Source organism: Capsicum annuum, chromosome 4 (genome assembly GCF_002878395.1).
Source record: "Capsicum annuum cultivar UCD-10X-F1 chromosome 4, UCD10Xv1.1, whole genome shotgun sequence".
NCBI lineage: Eukaryota > Viridiplantae > Streptophyta > Magnoliopsida > Solanales > Solanaceae > Capsicum > Capsicum annuum.
This window is the reverse complement of record NC_061114.1, coordinates 4,719,782-4,741,318: the sequence shown is the minus strand read 5'-3', so window position 1 is coordinate 4,741,318 and position 21,537 is coordinate 4,719,782. Positions and strand designations below refer to the sequence as shown.

General features: G+C 32.8%; 2 long non-coding RNA genes across 3 annotated transcripts; both read right to left on the bottom strand.

Annotated features, from left to right (window-relative positions):
- Positions 1–407: 407 nt before the first annotated feature.
- On the bottom strand, positions 408–11,037 carry LOC107868356. Of its 2 annotated transcripts, none has more exons than XR_007054376.1 (3): positions 10,858–11,036; positions 6,760–9,563; positions 408–718 (listed from the first exon to the last, which is right to left on the bottom strand). It is a non-coding gene; the product is annotated as an uncharacterized LOC107868356 (long non-coding RNA). The 2 variants fall into 2 exon arrangements; XR_007054377.1 differs by lacking the exon at positions 408–718 and adding an exon at positions 6,139–6,520 and having other exon boundaries at positions 10,858–11,037.
- Positions 11,038–13,915: 2,878 nt separating this feature from the next.
- Positions 13,916–14,790, bottom strand: LOC124897612. The gene is made up of 2 exons (XR_007054375.1): positions 14,701–14,790; positions 13,916–14,200 (listed from the first exon to the last, which is right to left on the bottom strand). It is a non-coding gene; the product is annotated as an uncharacterized LOC124897612 (long non-coding RNA).
- Between the last annotated feature and the right edge of the window lie 6,747 nt (positions 14,791–21,537).

The window sequence follows — 21,537 nt, the reverse complement described above, 5'->3', positions numbered from 1 at the left end:
ATGAGAGAAGTCGTAAAAATATTGCAAGAAGTTGGTACCGGAAATCACCTTAAGACAATGTCAGCCGGCAATGGTAGAGCCAGGATTTATATTAAGGGGTTCAGAAGTAAACATATGAACTAGCCAAAGGCAGGTTCAACATCTACTATCTACGCATCAACCACGTAAAAATAGTAGAATTTTTCGTGGAAGGGGGTTCGAATGAACCTCCCGGATGAAAGGTGGCTCAGCCCCTATCGACGGATGGCAAGTTGGACCTTTATTACCATGAAGATGCATTAGATCAAGCAGTAAGATAGTCAACATTTTTTGCTTAAATGGAATGACATGAACAACATGATTCATATAATCGAGTCCAATTTATTTGAGATTAAAGCATATTTAGTCACATTTGTTATTCCTTTTCATTCAAAAAAAGAAACACAGTAAAAATTTTATTCATTTGACCAATTTGTTCATTATTATTCTTACAAAACAAAGTACTAAAGACAAATAAAATAAAACACATACTAGGTAAATATTCATTTGTTGTTTGATCAAGATAAACCAAATGACTTTTTTTAACCCCTCCCTGGAATTTTCGGCCGTTTTGCTTCCGCGACACTGGCACTCGAACTCATAACCTTAGTATTGAATGCTGATGCATCATTTATAACTTGTGGTAATAATCTCCTTCCGAATCTTGAGATTTTAGGATCTATATTTCATTCCGCGCTGACTGAAATTCAATAATATAAATTTGTCAAAATTAGATTATGATTGGTATAAGATTAAATACATAGATTCAAACAATAATTAGTTTAGCAACACCTACATGTCAAGAGCCTAGATATGAAAATCACTATTCTGTAGCTAAATCCTAATTAATGATGGATTAGTGATAAAAGAAAAAGGGTACGCTCGATGCACTAAAACTTCAGCTATATATAGGGCCGAATCGCAAGGATTTATTTTACGCAATATTTCTGCTAGAGATTGTTTTCACGACTTGAACTCGTGACCTTCTGATGACATGACAATCACCTTAATAATTGATTAGTGATATATTATCAAACCATTTAACTTTGTCAGTTACAAGAAATTTAATGATGTATTAACGACAAAATTCATAGTTATTTTCAATTTTTTTCTTTTGTAGTGGAGATAAGCATCCAATCCCTCCGAATTATGGTCAAAGTTGTTACGACACACTCCACAGGGGTCCTGCTACCCCCCTCCCCCAAACTCAATTTACGCATATTCTTGTCACCCTTTTGTGCTAATGCGACACCTTTATTACATAAAATGGGATCCACATTAAAAGTGTCACGTCAGCTAAAAAGGTTGACAAAAGGTGTCACATTAGCAAAAAAAGTTCACAAAAATATGTTAAATTTAGATTGGGGTGGGGGGTGGGGTAAGGGGTGGGGGGCATAATAGGTCCCCTGAAGTTATTTGTGTCGTAGCAACTTTAATCCTAGTTCAGGAGCGCTACTAAATGCTTTATTCTTTGAAGTGAATACATATAATGATAAAAATAGAGAATTATAATACAGAGATAAGCAAGAAGGAATCTAAACCATTGGGTGCCATGAGAACAATAGTGAGTATGAAGCCAATCTTTAACAACACCATGCTAGAAAAGAAACCCTTCATTGTGTAGTATGTGAACATGTCATTCCTTTTAGAGGCCCTAATTTATAGACCTTTCAATTATGGTTTTTATTTATTATTGTAGACATGTACTTTTTCTGGGATTTTACAAGGCGAGTCCAATTCTATTAAGTTCTTGGACGCTGCTCTATTCTAAACCCAACTTACGGCTACATAAAAGGGATAACATATTTCTCACAAACTCTTGGGATATTCACAAAGAATTGAAGGCATTAAAAGTCGTCTTTCTTAAAATCTATCCGAAGTTCCACTCTCTCAAATAAATCTTCTTATATTTAAGAAATACTCTACTAACAATCTTTGAATTATAGAAATAATCAAGAAAGAAGAATCAATAACAAATTAGATTGAGAAGAATCAAGAACAAATTAGATTGTATGTTCTACTTGCAATAATTTAATGAGATAGTTGCATTAAATTATTAGAAGGTGACAGTATTGCTAGGTTGTCATATAGTGCATTACATTGTAATCTACTTCTCAATTGGTTCAATTGTCATATAACATTTTCCTATATTGACTATGCAACCTAAAAATGCTATATTCAAAGTTTTAGACTTAGCTGGCCTCCCATTTTTCAAAGTCCAATCCATAATTTAAAGCCACTTTCTGTATAAAAAAAAATAAAAAATATATAATTCATATGGTTATAAGATATTTCTATCAAAAAGTAAAGTAATGTAGAATGGTGTCGATTCTTGGTGCTAATTTTAAAATGTTGACTTTATGTTATGAATGAGAAGTAGTTGGGCGGACCCAAATAAAAAATTAGCAAATTACATATGGGATAGGACACACAGAATTTCGAGATGATGAGCACTATTATGAAAATATTTCAAGCGCGAATTTATATATTTATATTTCGTTGCTATTTCGACTATTGTTCCTTTGCTAGTATTCGAATATGATATTCCGAGTTAAGGAGTTCAGCCTTCGTCTATGTTTTCCTCTCAAGTAGGATCACAGCCTGCCAGATTTATCATGCCAGATTCATGGTTATGAGTCTAAGTGGGAGATTGTTGGGATATACTATCAACTATGTAGTTTGTGTTATAGTATTATATTTTCATCCCATGTAAAGACACTTCTTATATTAATAAAATTTTTGTTTGAATAGATCGTTGTGTTAATATGTGTGTCCTTTACTTATATAGTAGACAATTTTGCGTATTGAGTATTTTAACTCATGCACGGAAGATTAAAATTATCGATTCTTATAAGTAATAAATTAATGTTCACAATCAAAGATGAGGTAAGACAAACACCTTGATGATTGTAGCACAAGATCAAATATAATTTGATTTTAATCATGGGAATAGTAATATTCCAACTTTTTGTGCTAGTACCTTTCGTATCTATTGAACGAACCAATTAGAGATAGTTGTTTATGTTCTGAATATTAATAAACGATTTCTCTAGTCCATTACATGTACTTATACTCTTAATCTTGTTATAATTATTATGATCTATGTGGTTGATTTGCCATTTAAATCTATTAAAAGGTTGGACTCTTTTATGAGTCAATATATTCCTAATAGGTTGAATGATGACAAATTACTTAGTGAACTATTATTTAGTTGATAGAACTATGTCTCAGACTTGAGATAGAAGACTCCCCTTTATTGTTACTTATAAGTTTTCACGTGAAAATTCTGCAGGTGGATTTTATACCCGTCAAGTGAAATAAGTTAAGCATTATAAATAAAGGATTAAATTAACCAATGAGATAAATTTTTCAGAGAATTTAATTTAATTGATTGGTTTTGGTAATTCTAGCATGGGGAGTTAAATAAGATGTAATGGTAGATTTCAAAATTAAATCGAGGAGTGCAATTACAAATTTTTAGTGGAATAATCTGTAATTTATTAGGATGTGATAGTTCTCTCATCATTGAATTAATATCATAATTGGAAGCCTTAGTTAATAAATCTGTAGTCCCTACTATACCTGATTAGCTAATCAAATTTGGAAAAGAAAGAAAAAGTAATACCATTTCATTTATTAGTCTTCTGTAAATAAGGAACAAAAAGAGTGTATTAAAAATTAATGCTTGGAATTATGACAGTATCTAAGGTGAAAAACGTTTTGTGATTTTAAGATGATATTAAAGTAAAAACGTTTTGGTACTAAGGCTACAATAAAGGGTCAAAAGGTTTTTCCTCTTGATTTTCCTTCTTCAACTGAAATTAAGAATAAATAGAGGCATGTGATTGGGAAAGAATATACACGCGTTTTGCAGAACTCAAAATTTTTTCTTCAATCCAATAATTACTTGCTCACACAAATGTTGGTTAAAGAGGTTAATCACGATATAGTAGAAGACTGTAGAACTGGAGGCCAAAGCATTGAACGATTTTTGTGAAAGCTTCAAGAGGTAAGTTTTTTTATTTTCATTTTGATTATGTTATCTAGATATTATATTAGTTGTTGATCCTGTAGAATTGTTGTTTCCGTTGTGCATATCTACATATCTCTATATCTATATATCTATATAATATATTAAAAGTGTGAAAACCCTTAGAAAAGTGATTTGAACTTTTTGCCCTTCATTAAAAGTCTCCGCAATAAATAAAATCGTCTTTACACATCATTAATTTATTATATAATTATATTTATAATATTAATTCCTAAAATATATAAAACTAAGGATTCCTAAAATATATTAAAATATAATATAATATATGGCAATCCCTCCCCCCATTTTCATGTTATGATCCCAAAAGGCAAAAAAAAAAAGCTACCCTAAATATTTTGTTTAGTTAAAAACATAATATAGTACCTTAAACTATTTAATAACATAATTGATTGTTACTTTTTTCAAAAGACAAAAAAAAATTTCCTTATTTAAAGAATCCTTTTCTTAGAAGAAAAGAATTTGAACTTCTATAAATTGATTATTATTTCTTTCACATCAACCTAGAGATATTATTCTCCCAATATTATAGTTTTCTTTATATCAGTCATATGTAGATTTAACTTTTTTTTATAATTTTTCTTTGTTATCATCGTTCAAGATTTTTTTGTTTCTTGATGATATAACGAAAAATTAAATAATAAATATTTGTATTATACTTCATCTTTCTCTATTTTTTTTTTCTATTTTGTGTTGTAGGAATATGCATTTCAACAGTTTATAATCAGGTATTTTAGTTATATTTTCTATAAATTTTGCACTGTTAGGCTATCACTTGATGATTTTTTATGATTTATAATTAAAGAATTCTAAAATATACGATGAATAAATTTCTCTTTTTCATTGTCATTTAAGATTTTTTTTGTTTCTTGATGATGTAAATAAAAATTAAAGAATAAATATGTGTATTATTCTTCATCTTTCTTAATTTTTCTATAGATAATAAAAGTCTTTTTTTTTTCTATTTGTGTTGCAGGAATATGTAGCTTCTCAAAGGTTTAGATCCAAATATATTTTCATGTATATTTTCTATAAATTTTGTATTGTTAGACTCTGACTTTATAATTTTCTCTATCATTAATATTTAAAAATCCTAAAATATATGATAGTAGGAAAATAATTACTTTAGCTCAAAAAACTAAAATTATTATTTTAATAATTTATTTGTGCACGGAAAAGGGGTATTACTAATTCCATAACGTGTATTGTAAAATTAATTATAGTAGAACACACAAATAAAAGAAAAATAACATAGAAAAAGTCTTAAATAGTAAAGAAAAATAAATTTTTTCATAGTTTGGTGACTTTCATAGAAGTAAAAATTTTTGAATTTGAATTTTATAAATTGAGAATCATCCCTTTTTGCGACAATATGACAGGAAACAAAAATAGGTTAAAGTGATTTTTGAGAAAAAATATGGTGATGAGTTATCATATTTTTCTTTAAGCATAGTTTTTATTTTAAAAGTTTTATGTTATTTTTAAAAAAAGTTGTTTACTTAGTACTCTAACATACACACAATAATTTATTTTTTTATAAAAATTTATTATTAATTAACGCGAGACACACGTTCAAAGCACGTATATTTGACTAGTTCTAACAATTACATAGATGGAAAGTGTTATGTTAAACTGTATATTTATTAAAATTTCCCTTTTCTATATATATGAGGTAAGATTGCTTGTAATAAAGTTTTGTGATTTGGTTCTTCCTGAACTCCGTGTATAGAGGGATCTTTAGTAAACACTTGCCTATCCCCCCCTATATGTAGCATGATAGTTGATGGCTCCATCTATGCTTAATTTGATTTATTCTAAAAATAAAGTAAAGAATTTCAAGTTTGCCATAATACAATTTTAATCTAAATATTTACAAAACAAACAAGAAGTTGAAGATGCGTCCTTTGTTTGATTACATCGATGAGAGAAGTCGTAAAATTGTGGCAAGAAGTTGGTGCCGGAAATCACCTTCAAAATGTACCTTAAAGATAGTCAATATATTTTGCTTAGTTGAAATAATATGGACAACGATGATTCATATGATTGAGCCCAACTTATTTAGAATTAAAACATATTTAGTCACACTTGTTATTCCTTTTCTTTCGAAAAAAGAAACACAATATAAATTCTATCTGAACCAACTTTTGGATAGAATGCCATTCATTTGAATTTCTTCATTATTGTTCTTACAAAAACAAAGCACAAAAGACAAAACAAAAAAAAATAAAACACATACAAGAGAAATACTCATTTGTTGTCTAGTGCATATATTGTCATTTGATCAAGATCAACCAAATGACTTTTTTTAACCCCTCCCTGGAATTTTGGGTTGTCTTGCTTCGTTGACATTCGAACTCATAATCTTAGGACTGATATTCGGTTCATTTTCAAGTTGTGGTAATAATCTCCTTTCGAATCGTGAAATTTCAGGATTTATATTACATCTCGCGCTGACTGAAATTCAATTATATAAATTTATCAATTAGATTATTATTGGTATACGATAATTAAAATGCACACGTTCAAACAATAATTAGTTTAGCAACACCTATATGTCAAGAGTCTAGATATGAAAATCACTATTCTTTAGCTAAATCCTAATTAATGATGGACTAGTGATAAAAGAAAAAGAGTGAATATATAATGATAGAATAGAGAACTATAATATAGAGATAAGCAAGAAGGAATCTAACCATTGGGTGCCATGAGAAGAACAGTGAATATGAAGCCAATCTTTAACAACACCATGCTAGAAATGAAACCCTTCATAGTGTAATGTCAATATGTCATTGCTTTAAGGAGGCCCTAATTTATAGACCTTTGTATTATAGTTTTTGTTATTATTATTATTATTGTTGTCGTCGTCGTCGTCGCCGTCGTCGTCGTCATCGTTGTTGTTGTAGACATTGACTTTTCCAGGAAGTTTACAAGACCAGTCCAATCCTATTAAGTTCTTGAAGTCTACTCTATTCCAAATCCAACTTACGACTACATAAAGGGTATAAAGAGATCAAGACGTTAAAAGTCGTTTTTCGTAAAGTCTGTCTGATATTCCTCACGCTCCAATATAAATCTTTCTATATTCGACAAATATGTTATTAACGATCCTGAAATTACAAAGATAATCAAGAGAGAAGAATGAAGAGCCGAATTGTATGTTTTACTTGCAATAATTTAATGAAAATTGCATTAATTTTAGAGGTATGGACTGCGTATATCTTACCCTCTCCAGACCTCACTATGTGGGAATACACTGGGTTTGTTGTTGTTGTTTCATTAGTTTTATTAGTAGGTGACAGTATTGCTAAATTGTCATGTAGTATATATTGTAATCCACTTCTCAATTGGTTCAATTGTCATGTAAATTGACTATGCAACCCAAAGATGCTATTCAAAGTTTTAGACTTTAGCTGGCCTACCATTTTTCAAAGTCAAATCCATAATTTAAAAGACACTTTATGTATTAAAAAAATCCAAAAATAATTCATATAGTTATAATATATTTCGATCAAGAAGTAAAAAGTAATGTAAAATGGTGCTAATTCTTGGTGCCCATTTAAAAAATGTTGACTTTGATGTTATGAATGAGAAGTGGTTGGGGAAGGACCCAAATAAAAAATTAGCACGTTACGTATGGGATAGGGCACACGGACGCGTATCCAGGATTTCGAAATGATGAGTGTAATATAATGAAAATATTTCAAGTGTGGGTTCATATATTTATGTTCTGAGGCGATTCGGACTATTGTTTCTTCTTCTGCGCCAATATCCGAGTATGATTTTTTGAATTCAGGAGTTCAACCTTCATCTATGTTGCCCTCTCAGGACTCAAGTAGGATCACAATCTGCCAGATTTACTATTTCTCCTGTTGCTTCGGATACAGTTATGTCTTATGAGGATCAGAAGAGGCTTGAAGGATTTACTCGCTTGGGTCCATCCAAGTTTAGTGCATCTGTGGGTGAGGATGCCTATGCGTTCTTGATTGACTTGAGGATAGAGGCACGCAGAGGTGTATTCAGGATTTCGAGAAGATGGGTCTATTATTATGAAAATACTTCGAGCGTGAGTTTATAGATTTATATTTAAATATTTTTAGAAAGATGTAATAATGCTATATATGATCTAGGGAGGAGAGCATGGGTTCACATGAACCTGGTGACCCCACCTAGATACGCACCGACCACGTCGTTAAGGAAATGAATAAATGGACAATTAATAAGGAAAAACTACATAACTAAGCAAACATAGCTAGTATATTTACCGAATCCAACACTAGTATATCCAAATAAAATGCATATTCAAACACAACTTTAAATTTTGAAAATCATAAAAAAACTCAACTTTCCAAATTTTAACTTCAAAATCTCTAATCATGAGCTAAGTTTCTCATCAAATTGCTTCAAATTTTAGTTTTACATTTAGGAATTGATTAGAACAGCCAGATCCATGAGTTGATTCTTCAAATTCACATTTGCAAGTTGTTTTTTCCAACATATCTAAGTTAGGTTAAGATATTGCTTAAATATACAATTGCTTAAACATACAATTTCTATCTTGTGAAGGTAAAAAGACTGTTTCTGAAAAACCTTCAGCTCAAAAAGTCGTAAAAATGTTGCAAGAAGTTGGTGCAAAAAATTACCTCAAGACATCGTATTCACTATCTTCACAAGGTAGGGGCTAGGTTGCGTACACATCACTCTTGGATAAAGTTTGAAGATGCGTCCTTTGTTTGATTACATCGATGAGAGAAGAAGTAAAAATGTTGCAAGAAGTTGGTGCCGAAGATCACCTCAAGATAGCATCGACCAGCAGTGGTGGAGTCAGGATTTTCATTGAAGGGGTTCAGAAGTAAACATACGAACTAACAAAAAGGGTTTCAACATCTACTATGATGCATAAATAATATTTTTAAGCACGTAAAAATCATAATTTTTCATCGAATGAGACTTGAATGAATCTTCTAGATGAAAGGTGGCTCCGTCCCAGTTAACCGGATGACAAGTTGGCCTTTTATTACCATGAAGATGCATTAGATCAAGAAAATGTACCTTAAAGATAGTCAACATATTTTGCTTAACTGAAATGACATGAACAACGATGATTCATATGATCGAGCCCAACTTATTTGAAATTAAAGCATGTTTAGTCAATACTTGTTATTCCTTTTCATTCAATAATAGAAACACACTAAAAGATTTATTCATTTGAATTTGTTCATTACAATTCTTAGTTCTTACTAAACGAAACACTAAAGACAAATAAAATAAAACACATACAAGATAAATACTCATTTGTTATCTAGTGCACATATTGTTGTTTGATCAAGATCAACCAAATGACTTTTTTAACCCCTCCCTGGAATTCTCGGCCCTTTTGTTTCACTGGCACTCAAACTCATAACCTTAGGATGGAGTGACGGCTGATCATTTATAACTTGTGGTAGTAATCTCCTTCCGAATTCTAAGATTTTAGGATCTATATTCCATCTCGCGCTGACTGAAATTCAATTATATAAGTTCGTCAAAATTGGATTATGGTTGGTATAAGATAATTAAAATGCATAAATTCAAACAATAAATGTAGCAACACCTATATGCTAGAACGTAGATTCGAAATCACTACTACCATAATATGTAGAAATTAGACGGGCAGAGTCCGAATTTTCACCAAGGGGATTCAAAATTAGAATAAGTAAACACACGAATTAGTCGAAGGAGGTTCAACATCTGCTATTACTATATATACATAAAAAATAATTTTAATCATGTATAAATAATATAATTTTCTAACAAAAACGGTTGGATGAACCCATGTCTTTAAGCTGATTCTGCCCTAATTAGTGATATATACTATCAAAATATTTATAGTTACGAGTAATTTAGCAACAAATTAACGACGGAATTGATAGTTATTTTCAATTTTTTTCGTTTTTAGTGAATATATATAATGATTAAAATATAAAATTATAACATATAATCATTTGAATTTTTCATTATTATCCTTACAAATTAACATAAGGTGATCTTGCTCGGAAAAATAATCAGATTCTTCAAGAGATACTCCCAAATGAAGTCAAAGAAAGTAAGACACATAAAATATAAATTTAAAATACATATAAGGAAAATACTAAATTGTTGTTTGATCAAGATCGACAAATTATTTTTTCAACCCTCCCTTAACACCCATTCTTTTTGCTCCTTTGACACTCGAACTCGTAACTCTAGGATTGAATTTCGGAACATTTATAATTTGCGGTAATAATCTCCTTCCGAATCTTGAGATTTCAGGATCTATATCCCATCCCGCGCTGACTAAAATTCAATTATATAAATTTTTCAAAATTAGATTATGTCATTATGGTTGGTATAAGATAAAATGCAAACATTCAAACAATAACTAGTTTAGCAACACCTGTATGTCAAGAGTCTGCTGCTAATCCTAATTAATGATGGATTAGTGATAAAAGAAAAAAGGGTCAGCTCGATGCACTAAAGCTTTAGCTATGTACGGGGCCGAATCACAAGAATTTATTTTACGCAACATTTCTGTAAGAGGTTGTTTTCACGGCTTGAACTCGTGATCTTCTAGTCACATGACAATCGCCTTTATAATTGATTTAGTGATATATCATCAAACCATTTAATTTTGTTAGTTACGACTTACGAGCAATTTAACGATAAATTAAAGACCAAATCCATAGTTATTTTCTTTTTTTCCCGTTTTGTAGTGAATATATATGATGATAAAAATACAGAATTATAATGTAGATATAAGCAAGAAGGAATCTAACCATTGGGTGCCATGAGAAAAATAGTGAATATGAAGCCAAAATAGATAGAAATGAAACCCTTCATAGTGTAGTATGTGAACATGTCATTGCTTTTAGGAGGCCCTAATTTATAGACCTTGGTAATATAGCTTTTTATTTTATTATTGTATACATTGAAATTTTTTGGGATTTTACAAGAAGAGTTCAGTCCTATTAAGTTTTTGGAGGTTATAATATTCTAAATCCAACTTACGGCTACATAAAGGGTATAACATATTTTTCATAAACTCTTGGAATATTCATAAAGAGGTCAAGGCGTTAAAACCCGCCTTTCTTAAAGTCTGCCCGATGTTCTTCATGCTCAAATATAAATCTTTCTATATTCGAGAAATATTCTACTAACGATTCTTAAATTACAAAGATAATCAAGAGAGAATGATGGCCAGACCCAGATTGTATGTTCTACTTGCAATAATTTAATGAAAATTGCATTAAATTATTAGAAGGTGACAATATTGATAGGTTGTCATGTAGTATATTGTAATCCACTTAGCATCTCACTAATTTGACTATGCAACCTAAAGATGATTTCAAAGTTTTCGACTTAGCTGGCTTTCCATTTTTCAAAGTCAAATCCCTAATTTAAATCCACTTTCTGTATAAAAAAAATTAAAAAATAATTCATATGGTTATAAGATATTTCTATTAAGAAGTAAAATGTTGTTGATTGGTGGCCTATTTAAAAATGTTGACTTTATGTTATGATTGAGAAGTGGTTGGGGGAGGACCCAAATAAGAACTTAGCAAACTACTTATGGGATAGGGGCACGCATAGGCATATTCAGGATTTCGAGATGATGAGCATTATTATAAAAATATTTCAAGCGTAGGTTCATATATTTATGTTCTGAGGTGACTTCGACTATTATTCTTTCTTTTGTGCCAGTATCCGAGTATGATATTCTGAGTTAAGGAGTTCAACCTTTGTCTATGTTGCCCTCTCAGGTAGGATAATAACCTGCCAGATTGACCATTCCTTCTGTTGCTTCGGGTACATTTATGTCCTATGAGGATCAGAAGAGATTTGAAGGATTTACTCGCTTGGGTCCACCCAAGTTTAGTGGTTCTGTGGGTGAGGATGCCTATGCGTTCTTGATTGACTTGAGGATAGAGGCACGCAGACGCGTATTCAGAATTCTGAGAAGATCGATGAGTGTACTATTATGAAAATACTTCGAGCGTGGGTTTATATATTTATATTTAAATATTTTTAGAAAAATATTATAATGCTATATATGATCTAGGGACCTAAGCACGGATTCACGTGAACTCGATGACCCCACCTAGAGAGGTCCGAGCACATCATTAAGGAAATGAATAAATGAAAAAATAATAAGGAAAAACTATATAACTAAGCAAACATGGCTAGTATATCTACTCAACTCAATGCTAGTATATCCAAGTAAAATGCATATTCAAACACAACTTTAAATTCTGAAAATCATAACTCAAAAATTCAATTTTCAAGTTTATTCTCCAATCAACCAGAGCTGAGTTTCTCATCAAATTGTTTCAAATTTTAATTTTACATTTAGGAATTGATTAGAACAACTGGATCCATGAGTTGATTCTTGAATTTCGCATTTGCAAGTTGTTTTTTCCCAACATATGACTAAGTTAAGTTAAGAGATTGCTTAAATATACAATCTCTGTCTTGTGAAGATAGACCGTTTCTGGAAAACACTCGACTCAAGTATGACAAGGAGAATGAAGGTTTTATTAACAGTAACTATCAATGCAAAAATTTTCAGAAAAGATCATATAGTAATTAGTTAGTAGATTCTGAAGAGATAAAAAGACTAGACTACCCTTGATCTTTTATCTACAACACTCCCTCTCAAGTTAAAAAAAGGGCAACCCGATGCACTAAAACTCTCGCTATGGCAAGATCGGGGGAAGGGTTCCGCCACAAGGGCGTATTGTACGCTACCTTTCCTTGGATTTCCGCCAGAGACTGTCTCTAAGACTTGAACCCATGACCTCCTGGTCACATGACAGCAGGGGCTGACCTACGTTTATTATTGGGGTGCTCCGGCACCAATTTAGCTCGACTCGGAATCGGTATAATTACATACGAAATATACAAAAAATAGTTATAAATTATATAAAAGCACCCACTAAAACAGAAAGTTGCTTGGGTGCATTGGCATTTAGGTCAATCGTAAGGTTCTCCACTGGCAGGGTGCCTCGGATTTGAACAGTAGTAAACAACCATGATCCTTAAATCCTGGGTCCACCACTGCATGACAGCAATTTTACCAGTTTCTCTGAGGCTCCCTTCAAGTTAGGAGAGGTGAGTATATTCAAAACTCCTAGGTCCTAGCTTGGCTTGTAGAAACTCATGTTGAACTCTAGTTAACCATTTTGTGAGGATGTTTGTTGGTTGCTGTTGAGTAGATATGTATATGATATCAATTAGACTTTATTGTAGTTTTCCCTTGATAAAATGAAAATCAATCTCTGTGTGTTCAGTCTTTTTTTTATCTCAACAATATCATTGTTAACAAGCTTGAAGAAGTCAATTTAAGTTTCAAATATGATTTTTATGAGAAATTTGGAGCTAAGACGTGTTATACACTTTTATACAAGGTACATATAATTTTTATACGCGACTATTACACTTTTAAATAAGGTAAATATATTGCTCATATAGGTGTATAAATACTGTATAATAGTTTAGAAGTGTATACAAACATAACAAAGGTTGACTATGCTGGTATAAACTAAAAGTATATAATTACATAGATGGAAAGTGTTATGTTGAGATGTATATTTATTTAAATTCCCCTTTCTTATATATGTGAGGTAAGGTAACGTATAATGAAGCTTTGTGATCCGGTCCTTAAAAATAGTCATATATTTTGCTTAATTGAAATAACATAGACAACGATGATTCATATGATCGAGTCCAACTTATTTAGAATTAAAGCATATTTAGTCACACTTGTCATTCCTTTTCTTTCGAAAAAAGAAACGCAATAAAAAATTCTATCCCAACCAACTTTTGGATAAAATGCCATTCATTTGAATTTCTTTATTATTATTCTTATAAAACAAAGTACTAGAGACAAATAAAATAAAATACATACAAGGAAAATACTCATTTGTTGTCTAGTGCAAATATTATTGTTCAAAGATCAACCAAATGACTTTTTTTAACCCTTTCCTGGAATTTTCAGTCGTTTTGCTTCATTGGCACTCGAACTCATAACCCTAGGACTGATTTGCGGATCATTTCCAACTTGTGGTAATAATCTTCTTCCGAATTGTGAAATTTCAGGATCTATATTCCATCTCGCGCTGACTGAAATTCAATTATATAAATTTGTAAATTAGATTATTATTGGAATACGATAATTAAAATGCACACATTCAAACAATAATTAGTTTAGCAACACCTATTTGTCAAGAGTCTTGATATGAAAATCACTATTCTCTAGCTAAATCCTAATTAATGATGGACTAGTGATAAAAGAAAAAGAGTCAACTCGATGGACTAAAGCTTCAGCTATGTACGAGTTTCAATGAAGGGACGAACCGCAAAGGTTTATTTTACGCAATCTTACTTATATTTCTGTAAGAGGTTGTTTTCACGAGTTGAACTCGTGACCTCCTCCTGGTCACATGACAGTCACCTCAATAATTGATTAGTGATATATTATCAAACTATTTAATTTTGTTAGTTACGAGCAATTTAACAACGAAATTCATAATTACTTTTCAATTTTTTTTCTTTTTGTAGTGAATATATATAATGATAGAATAGAGAACTATAATATAGAGATAAGCAAGAAGGAATTTAACCATTGGGAGACATGAGAAGAATAGTGAATATGAAGCCAATCTTTAACAAAACCATGCTAGAAATGAAACTCTTCATTGTGTACTGTGAATATGTCATTGCTTTAAGGAGGCCCTAATTTATAGACCTTTGTATTTTATATATATATATATATATATATATATATATATATATTTATTATTATTATTGTAGACATTGACTTTTCCAGGAAGTTTACAAGACGAGTCCAATCCTATTAAGTTCTTGAAGTCTACTCTATTCCAAATCCAACTTAAAGGGTATAAAGAGATCAAGGCGTTAAAAGTCGTTTTTCATAAAGTCTGTCCGATATTCCTCACGCTCCAATATAAATCTTTCTATATTCGACAAATATCTTATTAATGATCCTCAAATTACAGAGATAATCAAGAGAGAAGAATGAAAAACCGAATTGTATGTTCTACTTGCAATAATTTAATGAAAATTGCATTAATTTTATTAGGAGGTGACAGTATTGCTAAATTGTCATGTAGTATATTTTGTAATCCACTTCTCAATTGGTTCAATTGTCATGTAAATTGACTATGCAACCCAAAGATGCTATTCAAAGTTTTAGACTTAGCTGACCTACCATTTTCAAAGTCAAATCCATAATTTAAAAGACACTTTATGTATTAAAAAAATTCAAAAATAATTCATATAGTTAGTCATATATTTCTATCAAGAAGTAAAAGTAATGTAAAATGGTGCTAATTCTTGGTGCCCACTTAAAAAATGTTGACTTTGATGTTATGAATGAGAAGTGGTTGGGGAAGGACCCAAATAAAAAATTAGCACATTACGTATGGGATAGGGGCACACGGACGCGTATCCAGGATTTCGAAATGATGAGTGTACTATAATGAAAATATTTCAAGAGTGGGTTCATATGTTTATGTTCTGAGGCGATTCTGACTATTGTTTCTTCTTCTGTGCCAGTATCCAAGTATGATATTTCGAATTCAGGAGTTCAACCTTCATCTATGTTGCCCTCTCGAGTAGGATCACAGCATGCCAGATTTACTATTTTTCCCGTTGTTTCGGGTACAGTTATGTCTTATGAGGATCAGAAGAGGTTTGAAGGATTTACTCGCTTGGGTCCATCCAAGTTTAGTGGTTCTTTGGGTGTGGATGCCTATGCATTCTTGATTGACCTGAGGATAGAGGCACGTAGAGGCGTATTTAGCATTTCGAGAAGATGGGTATAGTATTTTGAAAATATTTCGAGCGTGGGTTCATATATTTATATTTCAATTTTTTTAGAAAGATATAGCAATGCTATATATGATCTAGGGAGAAGAGCGTAGATTCACGTGAACTCGATGACCCCACCTAGTTATGTCATTAAGGAAATGGATAAATGGAAAATTTATAAGGAAAAACTACATAATTAAGCAAGCATAGCTAGTATATCTGCTGAACCCAATGCTAGTTAGTATATCCAAGTAAATGCATATTCAAACACAATTTTAAATTCCGAAAATCATAACTTAAAAAACTCAATTTTTTTATGTTTCAACTTCAAAATCTCTAATCATAAGCTAAGTGTAGTGTATATAATATTAGACTTTTGTTAACTTACTCTCTACATACTGGACTACTCTAATGATTATTAGACTTAATAACCATCAATCTAACTAACTTTCATACAGTAATTAGTTAGTAGATTCTGAAGAGATAAAAAGACTAGGCTACCCTGGATCTTTTATATACAACTCCCTCTCAAGTTAAAAAAGGCAGCTTGGTGCACTAAAGCTCCCACTAAGTGTAGGATCGGGGGAAGGGCCCCACCACAAGGCTGTATTGTACGCAGCCTTATCTTGAATTTTTGTCAGAAACTGTTTCCAAGGCTTGAACCCATGACACGGTTACTTCGATGAGAGAAGTGGTAAAAGAATGTTGCAAGAAGTTGGTGCCGGAAATCACCTCAAGACAACGTATTCTCCACTTTCAGAAGCTAGAGGCTAGGTTTCATACACATCAATCTTGGATATAGCTGTCAACCGGGCCGACCCGGTTCAAACCGGCACCGACCCATTAAGTGTAACTGGTCAGTTTGGACCTCATTTTTAATGGGCTTATCTGGTCCGGGTTCAACAGCAAAAAATCACCAAACAGGCCGTGACCGGGCTAGAACCAGTTTTAACCGGTCTGACCGGTTCAGCCCGGCCCACTTTGAGAAATGGGTCTTTACTGGTCCTTCATGTAATAAATAAATAAATTAAATTTGAATTTACATATTTTTTCTAATATATACTATATATATACACAACTATATACATTTTAAATACGTTAAACAGTAAACGTATAACATATATACATTACATATTAGACTACTTTAGAAAACATATACACATATATACATTAATCATATACTACTTTAGAATATATATACACACACACACACACACACACAAACACACACATACTACTTAAAATACTACTTGAAACAATATACATACAACATATATACATTACATATATACTACTTGTCTATTTTAAAAAACATACACACATGTATAAATTATATATTAAAGCCGTCAATATGGGTTAGGCCCGTTGGGTCGGCCCAACCTATCCTGTAATTTGATGGAGTTGGGCTTCAGTTTTTGCAGCCCATTTAAGAACAGGGCTTTTTAGAACGGGCCGGATAAGCCCGTAACCCGTGAGGCTTGAGCAATGTGGGTTGGGCTAGGCCGTGGGCCGGCCCGTAAGTCAAATACATGCACCTATTTAGATTACTTATTAATTTCTTTATTTGGTTTGAAGTATATCATGCCAAAAGTTATTTAATTTCTCTATTAGGAGAATTCTTTGGGATGTTGGAAACGCGATTAATAAGTATTAACACTATGTAATATTGTCTGATAATATTTACGTTTATTAATATTCTAAAATTAAATTACAAAATATTTTTTTTTAAAAGTTGGGTTGGCCCGTAAGGCCCACAACCCAAAAGTAATGGTGTGGGTGTCACGACCCGAACTAGGGCCTGGCCGTGACGGACATCCCGAACCATGAAGGCCCGGAACGCCCTTCTCTATCTGGTAATCATGCACAACATTCAAAGCAATAGTAGCATTGAAAGTTTCGAAATGCATAATCAATGATATAGTTTTCAAACCCCCCATAAAATACATGCATCAAAACCTTTAAATCATGCTTTAACAATTTCAAGCCCATTTAGTTTTTAGGATAAATCCCACGTACCTCTATTTCAGAAAGTAATGGATGATTCTTGAAGCTTGTGGATTGGGGATTCCAAATTTCTAATTATTTTCTAAAACTTACGGTTAAATCTTGAGTTATGAGGATTTTTAGTTTGAAACCCTAACGGAGTTTCTTGAGAGATTTTGATGGAAATAAACTTACTTTGGTGTTCTTGGGATTAAATCCTGTGTTAGAGATGATAAGGTGTTGGAAAAGTACCATTTTACCCTTAATGAGACAGAGTAAAAATATAACTGGAAGCCCGATTTCATGGGCCACCGTGACGCTCCACTATCGCGGTGGCTCACTGAAAATTGACAAATGGAAATTTGGCCTACTCCGCGATGCGCCACTATTGCGGTGGCTCACTGAAAATTGACAAATGGGAATTTGGCCCACTCCGCGATGCGCCACTATTGCGGAGTCTCACTGAAAATTGACCATCATCATTTACACCCTCTCCGCGATGCGCCACGTGTAGACACCTAATTTCGTCCCTCCCCGATATCGTTTTTACCTATTTTTTACCTTATCCTAACGTGTACTCTCACCCGTGTGATAATCCCTCCACAAAATGACAAAAATAACAATCCCCTAACTAATTTTATTTTTATCCTAACAACCTATCCAATCAAAACAAGACACCTACCTACCCTACCCTAACAAACTCTACCCCACGTCACCCTACCCCAAACCCCTAACATATATGTACATATCCATACACAGATATAGATGGAAAAAAGGACCAAAAATGGATTTTCCACTTTAAGAAAAGGAGGGGGGCCCACGCACTATTAAAAAGGGGAATTCCCATTTTTCCATTCATTCACATCACTCTCAGAATATACATAAACAATATATACACCATAGGAGGCCATTTTTGGAGATTTGCCTTTGGCTTCTTCTTCATCCATCATTACTGCCATAAAAGGTCACAGCCAAGAGCTTCAATTTTACTCACTAGCACCTTCAGTCACCAACGAAACATACACACAAACCTCACCATAAAACATGCACTAACACACAAAATCGCACACCCAGTGAGATCGAGAGTAGATCGAGAGAAAACTAGGTAGAGGAAGATATTTGACAACGATAGAGAGAGAGAACAAAGTAAAAGGGAATGTGAAAGCTAGGGGAGTATCGTTATTTTGTTATTTTTTCGGCGATAAACTCGCCGGAAGCGCGTCAAGACTGTCACAAATCCGTTTAAACCCATCAGAATATGGTGCAACTGGTACGTTTCTGTTTATTTGCGGTCATCACTGAAGCTACGGGAGTCGCGACGTCGTAAAGCAGTCGAGTGAATCTCGATTGGATTTCGATTCCGTTCAAAACTCATTCGGATCCTGTACGGATTTCTCTGGTTCTCACGATATTTAGCTCAGGTTTGTTGATTCTCATTTCGGGTTTTGGGACTTGGTTTTGGTTCGTATTGACTAATCTATTGAGATCATTTTGAGTATCGAAGTCAGAGTTCATCGCTGTTGGGGTTCCATTTGAAATTTCAATTCTGGGTTTTCTTTATTGTCAACGAAAGTCGATATTGAAAAGTCCATTTCTGATCCCTTTTAGTATTTTTTTTTAAATTGTGATATGTGGTATGGTGAATTGATATTGTGTGAATATTTCTCTATTTGATTGGTGTTGTCTGAATCACGAAAGTTGGTTAATTGATCACTTGATTTGCGTGTTGGTTAATGTTCGATACCAAGTTAAAAATTGACTTGGTAGTTGAAGATTTATTGGTTTGGGTTGGGATGGAAACTCGACAGAAGTGAATATTAACTCGGGTTGATTAATTAGTTTGTTTGATTTGAATTGGATATTAATGTTGTTAAATTAGGGTTGATTCTGATTCGTAGATGTTACTAAACGCAATGGTATCATGATAGAACGTGGTTTGGGTAGGAAAAGTTAGGATTAAATGTTTTGTTGAATGTTTGAAATTTTGTTGAGTGATTGAAGTTCTATTGAATAGTTTGGTTTTCTCGTACTGAAAAAAAATGTATTTACTTAGCCGGGGAATGCCCCGAGGCCTTATGTACTTATTCGCCGAGGAATACCCCGAGGTATCTTGTACACAAAGGAGGTTCGTGATGAAGGCCTAAGGCATCGGGTAAAGCATTGGAGCTTAGTTTAGCATTAGCGTAGGTTTACTTTCAGTACCTTTTTTATTTCGGGTTGTAATAATTGGACTGGACATTATATTTTGGATTATTTTGTTTTTGTTTGCTTGAGTGATTGTTTTTGCGTGCTTTGTGTGGTTTATGCATTTGTAATGTCAATTTAGCCGATATACTCTGCCAAGCGACCATGGTCAAACCACAGGATCGAAGGGTGCCTAACACCTTCCCCTTGGTCAATAGAATTCCTTAGCCGGAATCTCTGTTCGCAAACCAGTATTAAAGAATCAAAACCGTTTCGAAAAGAATTTTTTAAAGGTGACTTGGCACACCAGATTATGCCAAGTTGCGACTCTGAATAAGAAAAAAAAATGTAAATAATCCTTTTTTCCAAAACAAATTTTTCATTTTTCTGTCACTTAACAATAAAACTCTTTCGAAATTAAAATTCTTTCTTTTGGAGTACGAAAAAGGGGTGTGACAGCTCTGGCGACTCTGCTAGGGACTCTAAATTTTTAGAATTCGAGCTATTTTTGGAGTCGTATCGGCTTTGTTTGGCATTACGAGTGTATAAGCATTGTTTGTGTTATTGTTTTCACTTTTGTGTGTTATTCGTGCTCTTTGTTTATAGTATTTATCCTATGTGTTACCACTTTTATATCTGTCATCATGTGTCTACCCCTAGGCCTTCTTTCTGCAACAAGTTCGTAGTACACGTGTTGTACACGACCTCTAGTTGAGTCACCCTTATTTTAGGGGGGAGCCATCGGTGTTATAGAGTAGGTGGAAAGCAAAGCAGTCACTATCGACCATACGCTCCCCCGAACAGCCTTGTTAGTGAACCACAATGTAGGTCAGCCTTTAGGTCATGCTTATGTGCATCATACTGAGACCTAGCGGGACCCATATAACCCTTTGTATGAGACTCACCTCTAAAGCATCCCTACGTGGTAACTGTTGCATCTTTAAGGGTAACGTGGTCATTTTACGGACTGATTTGAAAAAAAAAATTGTTAGGAGTAAGGTGCGTAGACAAAAACGAAAAAGAAAAAAAATAAAAAAATAAAAAAATAGAAAAAGTGAGTCGAAAAGAATGAATCAAAAGGAGTGTTGTAGTTTATTTTAGAGTTCTTTATGGTTTTTGTTCTTCACGATCCAAAAACTCAAAAAGATTTTTTTTTACGTTTTTGCATTCATCTTCTCAAAATAACATAAGTTCAACAAAAAAAAATGAAAAAAAAAAGGGTTTTGTTTGTCTTTTCTACTTATTTGTCAAAAACAAAATACCAACAAGATTTTTTTCATAATTGGTGGTGTCAGTCTTAGTTGAAATGTCTAGTTGAAAATCCAAAAAGTTTTCGTTCGTTTGTTTTTGGTTGTCTCTTAAGTTAGGGTCAATTTATTAGTTAATCGTTAATTGTCCAATCTGGATGAACTACGCATACCTGATTCCCTTCCCTCGGGTTGGGATACGTAGGCAACCCT